Source organism: Rhyacophila brunnea, unplaced genomic scaffold (genome assembly GCF_057557595.1).
Source record: "Rhyacophila brunnea isolate RB1 unplaced genomic scaffold, BYU_Rbru_1.0 scaffold_11, whole genome shotgun sequence".
Taxonomy (NCBI): Eukaryota; Metazoa; Arthropoda; class Insecta; order Trichoptera; family Rhyacophilidae; genus Rhyacophila; species Rhyacophila brunnea.
The window spans coordinates 3,470,958-3,487,095 of NW_028232763.1; the positions used below are offsets into that span (position 1 = coordinate 3,470,958).

At 33.4% G+C, this 16,138-nt stretch overlaps 1 protein-coding gene across 1 annotated transcript in view; it reads left to right on the forward strand.

Annotated features, from left to right (window-relative positions):
- Positions 1-417: 417 nt before the first annotated feature.
- The window catches only part of LOC147078289 (serine/threonine-protein kinase NIM1), a 185,623-nt gene continuing 169,902 nt past the window's right edge, over positions 418-16,138 (forward strand). The window contains exon 1 of the mRNA XM_085958254.1: positions 418-583. The gene's annotated coding sequence lies outside the window, so the exon portion shown is untranslated. The remainder of the gene's footprint in view (positions 584-16,138) is intronic.

The window sequence follows — 16,138 nt, forward strand, 5'->3', positions numbered from 1 at the left end:
CGCACTCTCGCGAATCTCGTTCGCCTCGAACGACATATTCCGTTCGCCGGGCAGCGTATCCTTCGCACCCACGTTTCTTCCTATACTGCGCGCGCACTCTCGCGAATCTCGTTCGCCTCGAACGATATATTCCGTTCGCCGGGCAGCGTATCCTTCGCACCCACGTTTCTTACTATACTGCGCGCGCACTCTCGCGAATCTCGTTCGCCTCGAACGATATATTCCGTTCGCCGGGCAGCGTATCCTTCGCACCCACGTTTCTTCCTATACTGCGCGCGCACTCTCGCGAATCTCGTTCGCCTCGAACGACATAAGCGCCACGTGACTCGGGACCGATTTGTTCGCTGGCTAAAGATTAGTTTTAAAAGATACGTTCGTTCGAGAACGACGCATGTCTAGTTTGCCGAAAATTTTGACAGTTCTCTTGATATTGCGGGGTAGAGTGCGCGTCTCCTGTTAGTGTACTCTTTCGGTTGATCTTTGATACTCACTTTTCATTGTGTATTTTATGTGACAGATTGAGATAAATCTCGAAAATACTTAAGACTTTTTCAAAGATTTCGAGAAGCCGTCTAATAAAAAGGTATGTTTCATACATCAATTCATATTTCTTTAAATAAACACACAAAGAAATTCATGTTTGGCTTTCATATTTTATTGTTATGTTGTGTCCGACGAAACATTTTCGCAAACATTAAGTTGTTGTTTAGTGTGATAATGATATGTAAATTTAAACTGCTTGTTATGTCATTCGCCTGTAGGGACATTATTATATTTTGTCAAATATTTTTTAAATAAAAATTAAGTATGTACCCACCTTCCGCGTTGGTACTTACTACTGGGAGAAAAATCTGTAGTAGGTGTACTCTACGTAAATACGTACCCTTTTTAGCAATTTTCTCCATCAATTAATAATTATTGCAGTTTTGATAATAATATAGGTACCATGACAGTTAATTGTATGTATAAGTTAGTGATAATATAAATCTTTATACGAGGTAGGTAATATGTCGACTAATAAATTAGGTGAGTATCTGATTAGAAGATTAGATAATTTTTGTTTATAATTAAGTAAGCATGTGATTAAGTAAACTATTATATTATACAACATTACTTTGGTATAAATCTATTTGAATATAACTGAATGTATTCTGAGTTGATAGCTATTTCGGTTTACCCCAGTGTCGTCTCTGGATAAACTTCAACCCTTTTCATTTGTAGCCTAAAATTGTTTGTAAATTTAATAACTAGGTACCTAGTAGGGATTCTAATCCCGGGATCCCGAACTATTTTCGGTACTGTTCGGTTATACGGAATACAGCGGAACCTAACCAAACTTAACCTAACCTAACCTAACTTAACCGAACCTAACCTAACCTAAACTAACCCAAACTAACAAATAATCCAGTTTATCGGCTATTTTCAAAATGCGTTTTCCGCTGTATTCCGTATAACCGAACAGTACCCTATTTTCGATACCCATGAATCCCGGGATTGGTAAATATGATCCCGAAAATTTTGGGATTGATTTTTTCATCAATTTTTATGGAAGATAAACCATAAACGAAAATATAACAGAAAAAATACTTTGTATAACATATAACTACATTAGAAATAAACTGAGTTTGACTGAAGTTTAATTTATTACCAATTGTTATGTGTTTGCCAATTCATTTTATTTTTCACATATATTGAATTAAATTAAATAGTCTAAATTTAATTATATTATACTAGATTTATTTTTGACCGATTTTATCAATGCTTTTTGTATACATAAAATTTTTATATTAACTATCGAAAAAATGCCAATCCCGGGATCAAAAATTTGGCTCGGGATTCGATTCCCTAGTACCTAGGTACTGTACTCTTAAAAATATTATATTTCATTTCTTAACTAGTACCCTTGGTGGACTCGTTTGTAATGCAGCCGTATCTGGTTGGGTATAAGACATGTTGATTTTTTGATGCAATAATATATAATACTTATATAAAGACATAGACAGGTCAAAGACATAGCTTATAATCAGTATCTTTAGAATTATCTTCAAATGTGGTAATCTTGCCCATTTTTTGAATAATAAAATGCCTAATTCTTGTCAAATTTGGTATCACAGAGATTATAAATATAATTTTTTATCGTCAATATTTCACTATAATAATGTCAACATAAATTTTACTAATGGTTTTATAAATGCGTTTAAAAATTAATAAATCTATAAAATTACCACTGCATATGGATATACTGAAATATGACCATATTCTAAATTATTAGATCGAGAGGTTTAAAAGAATACTATTTTATGTAATAAAAATACTTGATAATAAGGCTTCAAAATTATATAAATAGATTATCTACAACCAAGGAACTCAGAAATAATTGGAACTGAAATACATAACGGGTAAGGCGATAGCAGGTAATCGACTCGAGTAAGGAAGCATCCGGGCTATCTTTCACACGTGTCAATAATACGTTTTACGTCGAATACTGAAAGCTGCTCTCGGTTTATGCATTTACGCTCATTTAATGATGGTGTATTACACACACCATTGCACGTGCATAATGCGTGCTTCATTTTCGTAGGACACTCACACATTCAAAATCCTGCTTCACCATGCGGCATATTGAATATGGCCTATCGGTATTCTATTTATTATCTGTTCTGTGTCTACAACGTTTAAGGAATGTTCAGGCTAATGCTTTGAAAATACCATAAAAGCTCCATTTTGACCTTCGTTGGACATGTGGGCCCTTAATGTAACTAAAATTATAAATGAGCCCTTTGCTCGGTACTTTGCGTCATCGTATTGGGCTAAGGCTTCCCGATAAAGCCCTTCCCGTACAATGTTGTCGCTTCTCTGGCTAATACTCTATGGGTTCCTAGCGTCTACAGTTAATTTTAATCTTCTGACTGCATTCAAATACCCCCCGTGTCAAATTTCTCCAAAGACATTTGAATACGACTGGTAGGATCGTGACGTATCAAATCATCCTTTTCGCGTTGCCCCCCGTTATCGTAGTTGATTTTTGGGTTTCCACCGTGTGTCCTTCTTCATACCGTAATAATATACCGTAACTAGCACGAAGGTTTTAATCTGCTAGTGTCAAGAGCTGTCTGTTCAAAATTTTCTATGAAAAAATTCGCAACCACGGGAGACAAAGGAGACCCCATAGCGACACCTTCGGTTTGTTCAACCTGAAAGCTAAAGTAGCTTGACGTCAGACAATGCTTGAAAAGTCCAGTCATTTCTGCGGAGAAAACTTCACCTATTAATTTTAGGGTATCATCTAGGGTACACCTGATCTTCAAATGTGTTAATCTTGCCCATTTTTTGAATAATAAAATGCCTAATTCTTGTAAAATTTGGGTTTCACAGAGATTATAAATATAATTTTTTATCGTAAATATTTCACTATAATAATGTCGATATAAATTATACTGATGGTTTTATAAATGCGTTTAAAAATTAATACATGTAAAAAATCTTATCACCACTGCACAGTTATGTACTGAAATATGACTATATTCTAAAACATTAGAGCGAGAGATTTAAAAGAATACTATTTTATCTAATAAAAATACTTTATGCAGTCATCAAATGTTTAAAATAAATATAAAGGGTAAAAAGGCTTCAAAATTATATAAATAGATTATCTACAACATTTAAGGTATGTCCAGGATCATGCTTTGAAAATAGAAAAAAGCTCCATTTTGACCCACGCTGAGCATGTCCGCCCTTAAGTCGAATTCGCGTAAGTCGGGGTATAACTTTGCATTTTCTTTCTTATCATGTCCGATCCTAGTAAGATCATATTTGTATTAGCAGATTTCTGTTTTTTACGAGAAATAGATGTTAGCCACTTGTTGAACCTATTAGGTCCATACTCTCACTCAACACACAAATTGAAAAACAATATTTGCACGACCCAGCATTCGAACCTAGGACCCACGATGTTATGGGCCGACGCTAAAGCCGCGCAGCCATCTTGGGCGACAACTTTGCATATAAATACATATAAATTTTGTTTAATTGGGACCAAGGACTAACAAATACACTAGTTTATATTATGAAAAATGTTGCAAATTGGTTAAAAATTGCACTTATTTGTATATAATACGCAAAATATTAAAAAAATAAATGAGTTACATAAAAAAAATATTTAGATGTCGATGGCTTCATGAAATCTAACAAAAATGATAACACAATGCCTTCTTTTTTTCATGCAGAATTTCTTTATTCTGATATCAAAATCCTTGATAATGTTAAGTTTACATTCCAAAGATATCGTTTTTCTTTTCTTACTAGGTCCAGGAGAATCAGATTCACTTCGTTTGGACGACATAGTTTTTTAAGGGTCCAATTTGTATTAAAACAAGAGAAACACTGAAGATAGCAGACGGCAGTGTTGCCAAACGATAAAATCAAGAACCGCGTAACTCCGAGTTCGCGTAAGTCGGGGTATTACTGTATAATAATTGTATAAGATAATCGGTTACTAATGCTGCGGTCAGGATTTCAATGGATCGCCGTATTTTAGTCAAACGTATACATAACCTAGTAATTAATAAGTCATGACTACATGAATACACTTATCTACTTAAATTCAATTGTATTTTGATATAAAAATACCGATTATTTAATTGTCTGAATAACGCGATTGACCGCAATATAATTGTTAGTTGGTGTCAAAAACTACAATTTTAGATATTATAATATTGTTCATAATGTATTATGATAATATGAAGTATATTTATTTATCTTATATCTACCTTCTTATCTCGTAAGTGCATAATGAGAACGTTTATCAGACATATAAATAACGGGTCGTCACTCGTTCATATATGACATCAAACATTAAAGAGGGGCTGATAACATAATGTGTTAATTTTGACGAAGGGTTTATTATAAAAAATGTGATCTCACATAACCATCAAAATATAAACTCAATTTTAACGAATTGGGGAATAAAATAAATGCGTGGGTAATTTTTGTGTTGAAGTGTGACGATTTTTGCACAAACCCATGTACTTAACAAAATATTAGGTACTTATACCTTACCTATCTTTTTTCCACACCATCCCTACAAGCAAAAGTCACCCACATATTGCAAAATATTAGTATAATACTCGTATTATGCATATCATTGTATCCGGATTCCACTGTTACAATCGCGTAACTATAGTATAGAATATAGATAGATAGATATAAAAAAATTGTCACACAGATGGTTTTTTTTATCTTCACTTGATCTCTGTTGACACTGGAGTAGCACGATAGTATGGAACCGTCTATTTTTAGCTCAATACAAATCTTTATGTAGTAGCCCACTTTATTTCGCGCATTACTGTTTGTCAGTTGAGGTCAACCGGTCGATCGCGTACATTTAAATTAAAAATTATTAAAATATATTATGAACATGCTATTTTATAGATCATCACTATCAACAACCGGGATTGATCTGCTGCTGTATAAACACATCCGTACAGCTACATTCAATTCCCTCGGAGTTTAGAATTTAACTACCTAAGTATTTCTGCTGAAATTATTATACATACTATGGATTATAAACAAATCATTAATATTCTGTTTTTGCTATATTATGGTAATTATGATAAAACTATTATACTACTGCAATGAGTATAAAAGTATAAAAGCAACTCTCACCTGTAAAGGTAACGTGTAAACGTTGGTTAATAATTATTTTACCTTAAATTGTATCAACATTTCATTATGAAGTTTCTTCAAGGTGGAAGAACATGAAACTTAAAAGAAATACTAACAAATTTATGTTTTATTATTATATTCAAATGAATAATACAAATTGTGTAAGACTGCAGCATTCTTTATCGAATATAGCTATTTACATGATTTTTTTATATTTGTACCGAGCAGGACTTGAATCTGCATCTTACGCAATCCGAACAGCGGATTTTAGCAGTCAACCGACCGGCAATCATACTAATCATGACAAAATTTCATTAAAATATACCATTGAGGTACCTAGATATTGGTTTAAATTCCGTCCGTATTACTTATACAATTTTGCAATTGTATAATCAACCTTTGGTTTCTTCTTTTGTCATATTTTGACTTGTTACATTGTTTATTAATTTATAGGTACCTATAGGTATTGCCCTTTTAACGCCTACGGTGACCGCGCGTCTTAAGCGTTGGACTATCACGCCGTGGGTCCCAGGTTCGAACCCTGGGTCTGGCAAGTACACATATTGTTTTTCAATTTGTGTGTGAGTCAGGGTATGGACCTAATAGGTTGAGCAAGTGGCTGACATCCATTTCACGTAAAAAACAAAATCTGTTAATACAAACCTCTACTCTGTGGAGGCCCATATGATCCTGTTAGGATCGGTCATGGTCGGAATAGGTATACATTTTAACTTTCAAGAATTGGCTCGTATTAATTGAACTCAAATTGTGTACTTACGGTTTTTGACAACTGTGGGTGACATCGATTTGAAATGTTTTAGTACTCGGCCGTAGTGGTTTGGCGAGCGCGGCGGCATCTTGCAAAACTCAAACGTATAACCGTGTGTATTATGCCACAAAAAGACACTGTCCACGAACATTTCACACACGGTTATACGTTTGAGTTTCGCAAGACGCCGCCGCGCCTAGCCCGCCAAATCACTACGGCCTAGCACTTACAAATGCATCGGTAATGCGAAATACAGTTTATGTAAAATACAGTTTATTGAATCATAGGTCTTCAGATTCAAATTCGGCTTCGTCTATATAGGAAAGGTTTTCTTTGACATGCATAGTCATTTTTTATATTATTTTCCAAGCAACTTCACAGCAGTAAGACTTTTTCGTAGTACATGAAATAAGTAAAACACAAGTCCGATAAGGTTGGACACCCATGCCGCATCGGATTAAGTGCAAGGACGTCTCATAGGTATGACATTTTTCTCTTGAGTTTATTTTGGAATTTGTCAAGGTATGCGGGCGCCATGATTGCATTTAGCTTTTTTTTACATTTGGCGATGATTACCTTTTTGTACTTAATTAAATCGATTTAACCTTAGAATTTTTACTAGAAATTAGCGCGTTCGTAATAAACTAGGTAGGTACTTGGTTTGATGGGTACATGATACATAAATGTAAATATGATACGCACCTTATTTACCGATGTATTGTCAGTCCCACGACAGGTGTAGGTACTTGTCAAAGCTGCCAATAATTATTGTGCATTCGTAAATATGTACTTAGTTTGAGAAGTTCATACACAAGTGAATAATTACTGTTTCTACGACTGGTATATTTGGAAAATATTAAGTCCTTTGACATGCACAGATAACCAATCCGAGGGGAAATATATTTGTCAAGTAGGTACCTCAGTACACAGTATTTACTATTTATTTAGTAATTTATGTATGTACTTAGATATATTTAATAATTATAATTCGACACTATCCCTCCATCTTGTTTGAGGTCTACCTTAGATTATAGAAAAAAAGGTCTACCTAGTTTTTGTTTGCCTTCCGGCTTCCCGAATATCAGTTTCTTTGTCTAGCGTGTCTCGTCCATCCCGTGTACCTACATGGGTCAGCATTAGCCGGCTCTCACATCAAAACTCGTCTCGTGTGCCGAACAAACCTTCCGAGAACTGAGATCCAGCGTTGCTTGTGAATACCGCGCACATCTACCTAGCGACAGTCGCCCGTAGTCTTCGAAACGTATAGAAAAGTATAGATATTTGAATGCGGTAATCTGTGAGCCGGTATAGGAATGACCAATTCGTTGGTGTTTGCATGTGACTTCGACCCTTCGACTCGGAGCCCGAGAAGGATGCAACTTGACGATTGCAACAGCCAGATGTTTTTTTCAAACGAAACAGTCACATTCGACCAATCTGCGGTGCACCATTTGGCAACGTGTGTTTTGTTATTTGTGTTGAATAACGATGACGTCACATCGACATATTCGACACGTTTTAAGGCGAGACGAGTTTTGATGTGAGAGCCGGCTAAGGGGGCTGTACAATGTGCGGGCACCCCGTACAAAGCAAACAGTTTGTAGTTGTATGTATAGGTCTGTTACCGAAAGTTGAAGCGATCGTAGATACGAAAGATTGTGTAGTGATGAATTTCTGAAGAATACAGAATTCTTTTACAGGCTGTTCCTTTTTTGATTAAGTACTTCGATTTTTTTTCGCAAATCTAAATAAAGAATCTCCTTTTTTAAAAGTCATTTTAAACATTTGAAACATCGTCTTTGTAAACAATGCGTCTGTGTGAGTATTCTGGCCGCCTCAACTCTTGTTTTGCTACCTTTACGTCTCCACCCGAACTGTGTGTCGTTCTGTCATTGATGGATCCGAAGATACAACGAAGTACGCTCCGCTCAACTGAGCCCAACACTCTTTCCAGGTGAACGTTGATAATGATGTTAATGTCATCATTCATTATGAATGTACCGGCAATCGTACAGTTGCGTTAGAGAATAATCTTTCAGCGAGTAATAAACAATTTTAAGTAACGGTAAAATTGTTTATTAATTTTTAGTTCTTAACCCGAAGTAGTACCTAATCGACTCATAAAAAATGTTTAAATCTACAATAATTATCATCGATGATTAATGATGACACATTTAGTTTGGATTATTTCTTGGTATTTGAATATTCGATTCAACTTCGCCCTTTGAACGTCGTTTTTTTGTGTAATGTGAAACTTAAAACTATGTCAATGGTTGTCGGTCAATCACGATTTTGTAATTAGGTATATAGTCAACATTTAGTATACACTTTACTGCAGCGATTTCCAAACTGGGAGGCGCGGAGTGTTACAAAGGGAGGCACGAAAAGTGTAACACAAATGTAGCCACGGGTTTGCAGTTTGCAAATGCATAGTTTACAAAACGGCCGCTAGTTATAAAAAGTCATATAAAAGGTTGTTTGCAAACCTGTCTGAAGATATGAAGACTAATTTTATAATACCTCACTTCTATCCTATTGTGAAGCGCGCTGGCTATCTCGTGAACAAAATGAAATAAAAGGGTCAAATCATAAAATTGAAATTTGAGGCAAATTTGATTAGGAACGATAACTTTGTTGTTAAACTTGTCTATTTGGTTGAAATTTGCAAATAAATTGAGTGAATAAATCAATGCAAGGACCACTAATGAATGCATTCACTGATTTAAAAAGACAAAGTGAAGGCATTCATAAAAAATGGAGCTTTGGAAATCAAGATTACAAAAAAAATAAGTTCGTCAGATGTATCTATAGTCTATGGTTCGTCATGTTTCCACTTTTACATGATTTATGGGCCAGATATATTGAAGCAAACAAAAATCTATTTACTGAATACTGAACTTAAGATAGTTTGCTAATGCACTTTTCACATTATTTATTTAAATAAAAGATCTCGATTTTACAAAGTTCGTGTGGATATAGAATCGTGTTTATTTTTATATTTTTTTTTTTCATTTTTATATTAGTACATTTTTGACTATTTAAAAAGGGGAAGAGGCGCCAGGATTAGATTTTTTTAAAGGGAGGCGTAGCAATATAAAGTTTGGAAACCACTGCTTTACTGTGTGTTTAATTCAAAAAATATAATCATTGATTGTAGAGTATTGGAAAATCTAGCTATCAAAATAATACGAGATCAGATAAAGCATTTCTTACCTACTTATAACGTACACAACTGATATAACTTCCATTTTAATATCTTAATGTCAAGGAGTTTAGGTATGTTGGTACGTAATTTTTCATTTAATAGATTAAAGGCCTTAATAAAAACGAATCATACGTGCGATTGAGTAAGCATTCGGCACGCTTATATCTCCGCACTATGCGTTAGAGTAAGATAGAATTTCTACGGCTGAATTAAATATTTTTTGTAGAGGTAGCCGGCAAATATGGATTTGACTGATTACATTCATTTTAAAACTGCGAGCTCTTGTTGCTGAAATTTATTGTCTTTGTGTTAAATATAAAGTTAGTGGTAATTATTTTTAGTTATTTTAGTAGAACATATGGTTAACTAAGTTGTGTTTAAATTTGGTAGCCGTAATCAGAAGCAACACGATGGTATAACGTTTCATAGTTAAGTTGATAATAATAAAACCGAGGTTCTACTGTGCATTATACATAAGAAACACGGCTTCATTTTGCCTCTCTATATAATCATTACTCTGAGCTCAGCTGTATTTATTGTCATTCAATGAAATGTAACTTTTTATTCGGCGTGCATTACACGTATGTAGGTATAAATACATAGATAATAGTATATTCAAATATATGTGGTTTTTATTAATATATGGTTGGGCCAATTATGGCGGCCCTAATACAACATAAAAGTCCTACCCATCTGACACAATTATCTTTGCCAGGCCTACTATTAACAGGTAGTCATTCTGCAACCACCCGTAAACACCTATAACCTATGAAACATTAAGACGTCGTTTACGTGCACTGGTTATGACCGCACATGGTGACTCAATAATCAGTCGCGAGTGAGTGACAACCAAACAATGGAGCCGGCCTCATTATTATTAAATGTCAGTGCCTGGCGTCTTTGATATAAGCCCCCCTCCCAGCATCCGAATCATTCAGTCATATTACAGTCCACCGAAAAGAAAATATATTATAATTTGGCTAACGTAGTAGTGCATCAGTAATGGATATAAATTAATTACAATGGTCGGGAATAAATTTTACATAATATACCTGTTTTGTATTAGAGAAATTTCACAAAAAAATCAGTAGGTATGTACGCACAGTGGAAAAGCATCATCTATATACGTAAAAGTTTTCTTTAACATCTTGGTATTAAGCGTTTTATCTGTATACAACTCTATCAATCAAATGAAACTCTCATTTTATCCCCTATAAGTTGGGTAAAATATTGGATTAACCAATACATAATATTATAATATATATGGCGCAGTAAAAACTCAACACTGTACAAAAAGTATCGATCCACTCTGCATACATTTGCATTAAATCAACTGCTCAAAACATGGGTTGTTTGTTACTTCACTGTAACGAATTCCCACTTATTGTGTGCCGAGACATTTCCCTAATTGAATTCAGCAAGGATTTGTAACAATAATTTTCCCTGTCAGCTGCCTAAGCTAACTTGTGAGATAAGTCATGTTTAAATCCCATTCCCCAACGATTCATCTTACTTTACAAACGTTCTAAGTTAGTAATATTGTTTATGATATATTTAATTTATCACATGTAGATTTGATTTTATATTTGTCTTTTACAGCCTAAAGGAACGGAAGAGCTCACATGAAATTGATATCGATTTCTAGTACCGTCCCTTATCGGGAATCAGCCACCATCAGAGAGATGTTGACTGTATCGTCTATTACTATTAATATTTTGGTGTCAGAAAGCTTTTACAGAAATTAAACAACCAGTGCATAGTAGGTGGCGACGACTATTACTGAACTGTAAATTCTGTAGTTTTTATTCCTTCTTCTATTGTTGCTACAAAATTTCCTCTATTAAATAAAATTCTCACTAAGTTGGTACTTCTTTTACGCGATATCTATAACCAAGCTAATTTTTCAAAGTACTGTTTTACTCAGTTATCAAAAAGTTTATTCGAATTTGAACCCTGGCACCGCTTGCGGAGACCCAGAGTTCAGCGGAACTCCGGTTGGGAATCACTTAGCAGTCTAAACTTACTGCTATAAAATATCCGTATCCTGCGTTATTGTTTGTTGCAGTTTTAAGGTAGAGTAATGTATATAGATGGGGTTGCACGTTAATGGTCAAAATAAATTATTAAATATACATAATTTTGAAAACACTTATGAGAAAATATATCATAACTAATAGAAAAAATCTTTTTGAAAAAAGTAAGACATCCCACAGGAATCGAACCTGGATCTCTCGGGTTTCTCGCCCACGCACATATACCACTATGCTAAAGGTAACATACTTACTTAATTACTTTTTTTCTATAGATTATAATATATTTTCTCAGAAGTGTTTTCAAAATTATGTATGTTCGATAATTAGAATGTTACATTCTTAAATCTTGTGAATTATTAGTTGAATAAAAAAATAATTAATTATAAATTATTAAGTTTTACATGGGTGCAATATTCATGTGCATATTTCAATATGTAATTAGTATATGAAGCATTGTCCGCGACGTCAATATTTTGGGTACACATTCGAAATTTGAATAAACTTATCAATCATTATTCGAGATAAGTCAGATGTTATAATATATTATAAATTATAACCTTTTCAACTTAAGTGTATACTTCCACTTCATTCACTATACGGAATCTGTTTGTCTTTTCACAAGTTTGTTGAGAATTTCGGTTCAAAGTTGGCGGAGCTATTTATAAATGTCAACTGTGACAGATTCTTCGTGACTCCGCGCCGCTATTAGATTATATTTTGTTTGGAGACTGTAAGCATACATAATGACATTATATTTATAGTCTATTTTGTATATACGTTGTGTATTACAAGTATAGTGTGTATTTTAATCAAATCATAACACTGTGTTTGTATTTTTGTACACAGCTGAAAATGACGTGAATAATACAATCATATTATATCGTCTTATTAATATAAGAGCAATACAAACGTATATAATATTATATTTTTTCGTGTTTGTATCAGTTTTCAATTCATATATATATATATATATATATATACCTATGTATTGTAGATAGGGAACATTGTACGTGTGTAAATAAACAAAACATAATACTTTGATAACGAATGAATATCCAGTGGAAATAGAAATTCTCACGAAGCCGAACGTTGTAAAATTACTATGCTACTTGTATTATATTTCGCCCGATTTTCATAGTTTTGTTTAAGAGCGTACTTCAGTGAAACGGCAAATAATTTTCAACAGTATGTGCGACGAAATTTCGCACTCGTCGCCAGTCGGAGACCGACAGTCGAAGTGTGCGCACGTCGATTTGTTTTATCATGGCGTCGGATGAATGTATTCTTAAATCGTGTGAAGATGACTAAAAAAAATTATGTATATACTTGAAAAAGAAATCATGTCAATGAATATACTATTATTTTAATAATATAACAATAAACATAACATTAAATGGACGCATGTTGAATTATTATGACAAATTGCTTTTTCGTTCGGCACGCGTCATTTGCACAATCCGCGCATCGCCTAGCCACGATCTTTTTAGACCATGCCTCAACTGAAGTATAGCCTTAATCATAATAGGTATATAATATACACTAAACAATCTATGTATACACATGAATTTATTTGTATTTTTGAACAGTGTCCCAAATAAAATTAGTTACACGAACTGATTGATTTTCGAAATCAAACAAAAAAAAACTTATTAGTCTCACAGTAAAGTTCTGTTCAAACTGTGATATTAGAGAGAAGTAGGGATTCCAATCCCGGGATCCCGAATCCCGGGATCCCGAGCTATTTTCGATACCTATGAATCCCGGGATTGATAAACCTAATCCCGGGATTTCGGGATTGATTTTTTTATCAATTTTTATGGAAAATAAAATAAAAGCGAAAATATAACAGGAAAAATACTTTTAATAAAAAATAACTACATTAGAAATAAACTGAGTTTGAATGAAGTTTGATTTATACCCATGTGTAGGTTGCCGATTCATATTATTTTTTTCACATAAATTATTAATAATGAGAAAGATTGGAAAAAACAATGCTTCGCACTTTTAACAAAGTAATTCCACCATGATATCATACGTTTTACGGCAGTTTCATATTTGGCTGACTAATTAGATTTATGAAGCGGAAAGGCCATAAGTACGCCATGATTATTTGCTTTACTATTTTAAATCTCGCTAATCCATTCATTATGTCTTTACTACCAGAAACAGCAATCTCATATTAAATTCACATTATTATTTATATTACAATATTATTTACTCCATTAAACTTATGTACGTCCAAGATTGAACGTATAAAATATTAACAATAAATGTCTTAAATAGTATAAATTATACTAGATTTATTTTTGACCGATTTTATCAATGTTATTTGTAAATATAAAAATTTTATATTAACAATGGAAAAAAATGTCAATCCCGGGACCAGTCCCGGGATCCCGGGATTGTCAAATTGTAATCCCGAAATCCCGGGATCAGAATTTTGGCTCGGGATTGGATTCCCTAGAGAGAAGCGTTGTACACAGTGTGAAAAAAAATATAGCCAATCAATCTTAATTCAATACACTGATGCATGGTCATGACTCATGAGCCATGACACACATGTCTACGATGATAGATGCATATAACTAGGTGTGTATTTTCTTCATAATACAAAGTCCGAGTGGAGAAGAAACTTAACGAGTTTGTTGAATTTTTACAACTATTTTATTAGCTCGTATTCTTGTTTGTCCGGTGGTTGTTTATCCAGTACAAATCTTGCAATCGATTTTTAACTAACTTCCCGACTAGCTAGACATTTGAAACTATTAGAATATATCAGAACACGATGCCAATGCATTCTTTTAATGCGTTTAGCCATCTTTAAGCAGAATTGAATTCATTTTCAGTTAATTCTGTTTTGCGTGGAAGTTATTTTAGAAAAATCCGTAAAAAGTAAAAGACTATTATTGGTTGCTAAAGGGGTGGTCCTAGTAACTACATTATTAATATATACGTGCGTTACTACGGAAATCAAAATGAAATGACAAAATGACATTTCAGTATTCCAAATTTGTTTGTTTGTTTTTTTATTTATTTATTTCATATCAAGTACAAGTTTGAGCATATTGAGCATAATAATTCAACAGAAAATTTAGAAACGTTGTATTTAAAAAGTTCTTTTTATCTTGTAATTAGGTACTTATAGTAAGTTCGTGGTGGTGGGCATGATTTTTTTTTATAAAATATATATTATAGTGTATGCTGTCTCTCTTAAGTGAGTCTTTCATAAAATTAATATTCTCCTACATATTTGGACCGTTAGTGTCCGTTTGTGTTGTCCGCGCCTTGCTGTGTCGTGTTGCCAAACACGCCGCTTTAATGTTTCTTTATTATCTCCGAGGATCCACCTTGTCTGCGTGCCTGTTGACTGCGATTCAATGCAAAACGGAGGAATACGAAATTATTTGTTTTTAAATGTTCGTAACGAGGACACGGCAATAATATTGATGTCACGACATTATCCTTTTATCAATTCGGTATTAATTTTACTACAATGAAACTTATAGTAGAGTGGACGTCTAAATTAAAAACGAGTTTAATTATATGTGGATATCTCACTCACTGTTTTGAATCATTGATTGAAATTTACAATAAATTGGGTACATTACTTTGATTAAGTATCAATATTATTATTGTTTTGTAATTAATATTATCATTATAGACTACTATTTTATACGTAAAACAAATCGATAGTGAGTCTTGTTAAAATGTGATTTTGGTATAGATAATTAAAATACGTGTATGTATTCATGTATATATCAGTGGCGAAGGGTGGAGGTAAGCGATTAAGGTACGACATTGATTGTGCATACTGAACTTTGTCAGTCAAACGTATTTGTTTTCATTGAATTAAGACTACAATGTAAAGAAAGTGTTTGTTAGTTTTTAAAATTCAATTACATTTTACGTAATTCATGCCATGGAAGATAATGGTCAAAAATTATTCGTTTATCTATAAAATATCTAAAATTTTGCCATTAAACCATATGTAATTTTAGATATTGATAGAGAAAAGAATTTTTTTTATCGATTATGGATTGGTTAGGCAGGGCTTAATGAATTTAAAAAAAAAACTAACTTAACACCATCTGTAATATGTGTTCTTAATTCAACGAAAACCAATAAGTATGACTGAAAAGGTGTGCACCATTTTTGTTCAATCTTCCATATCATACCTAAACTATTATTGTTTGGCGAGGCAGGGTTTAATTTAATTTTAAAAACTAACCAGCACTATCAGCTGAAAATTGTATTCTTAGTAGTTAGTGAAAACAAATAGATATGACTGAACAAGTTTAGTATGCACTATTTATCCTGAATCTTAACAGCCTACCCTTCGCCACTGATATATATATATGTATATATATATATATATATATAAACACACATACACACATATATATAATATATGTAGATCGTTTATGGCGTTTACGCGATAGAACTCTTTTTTATGATAATTCTGATTAC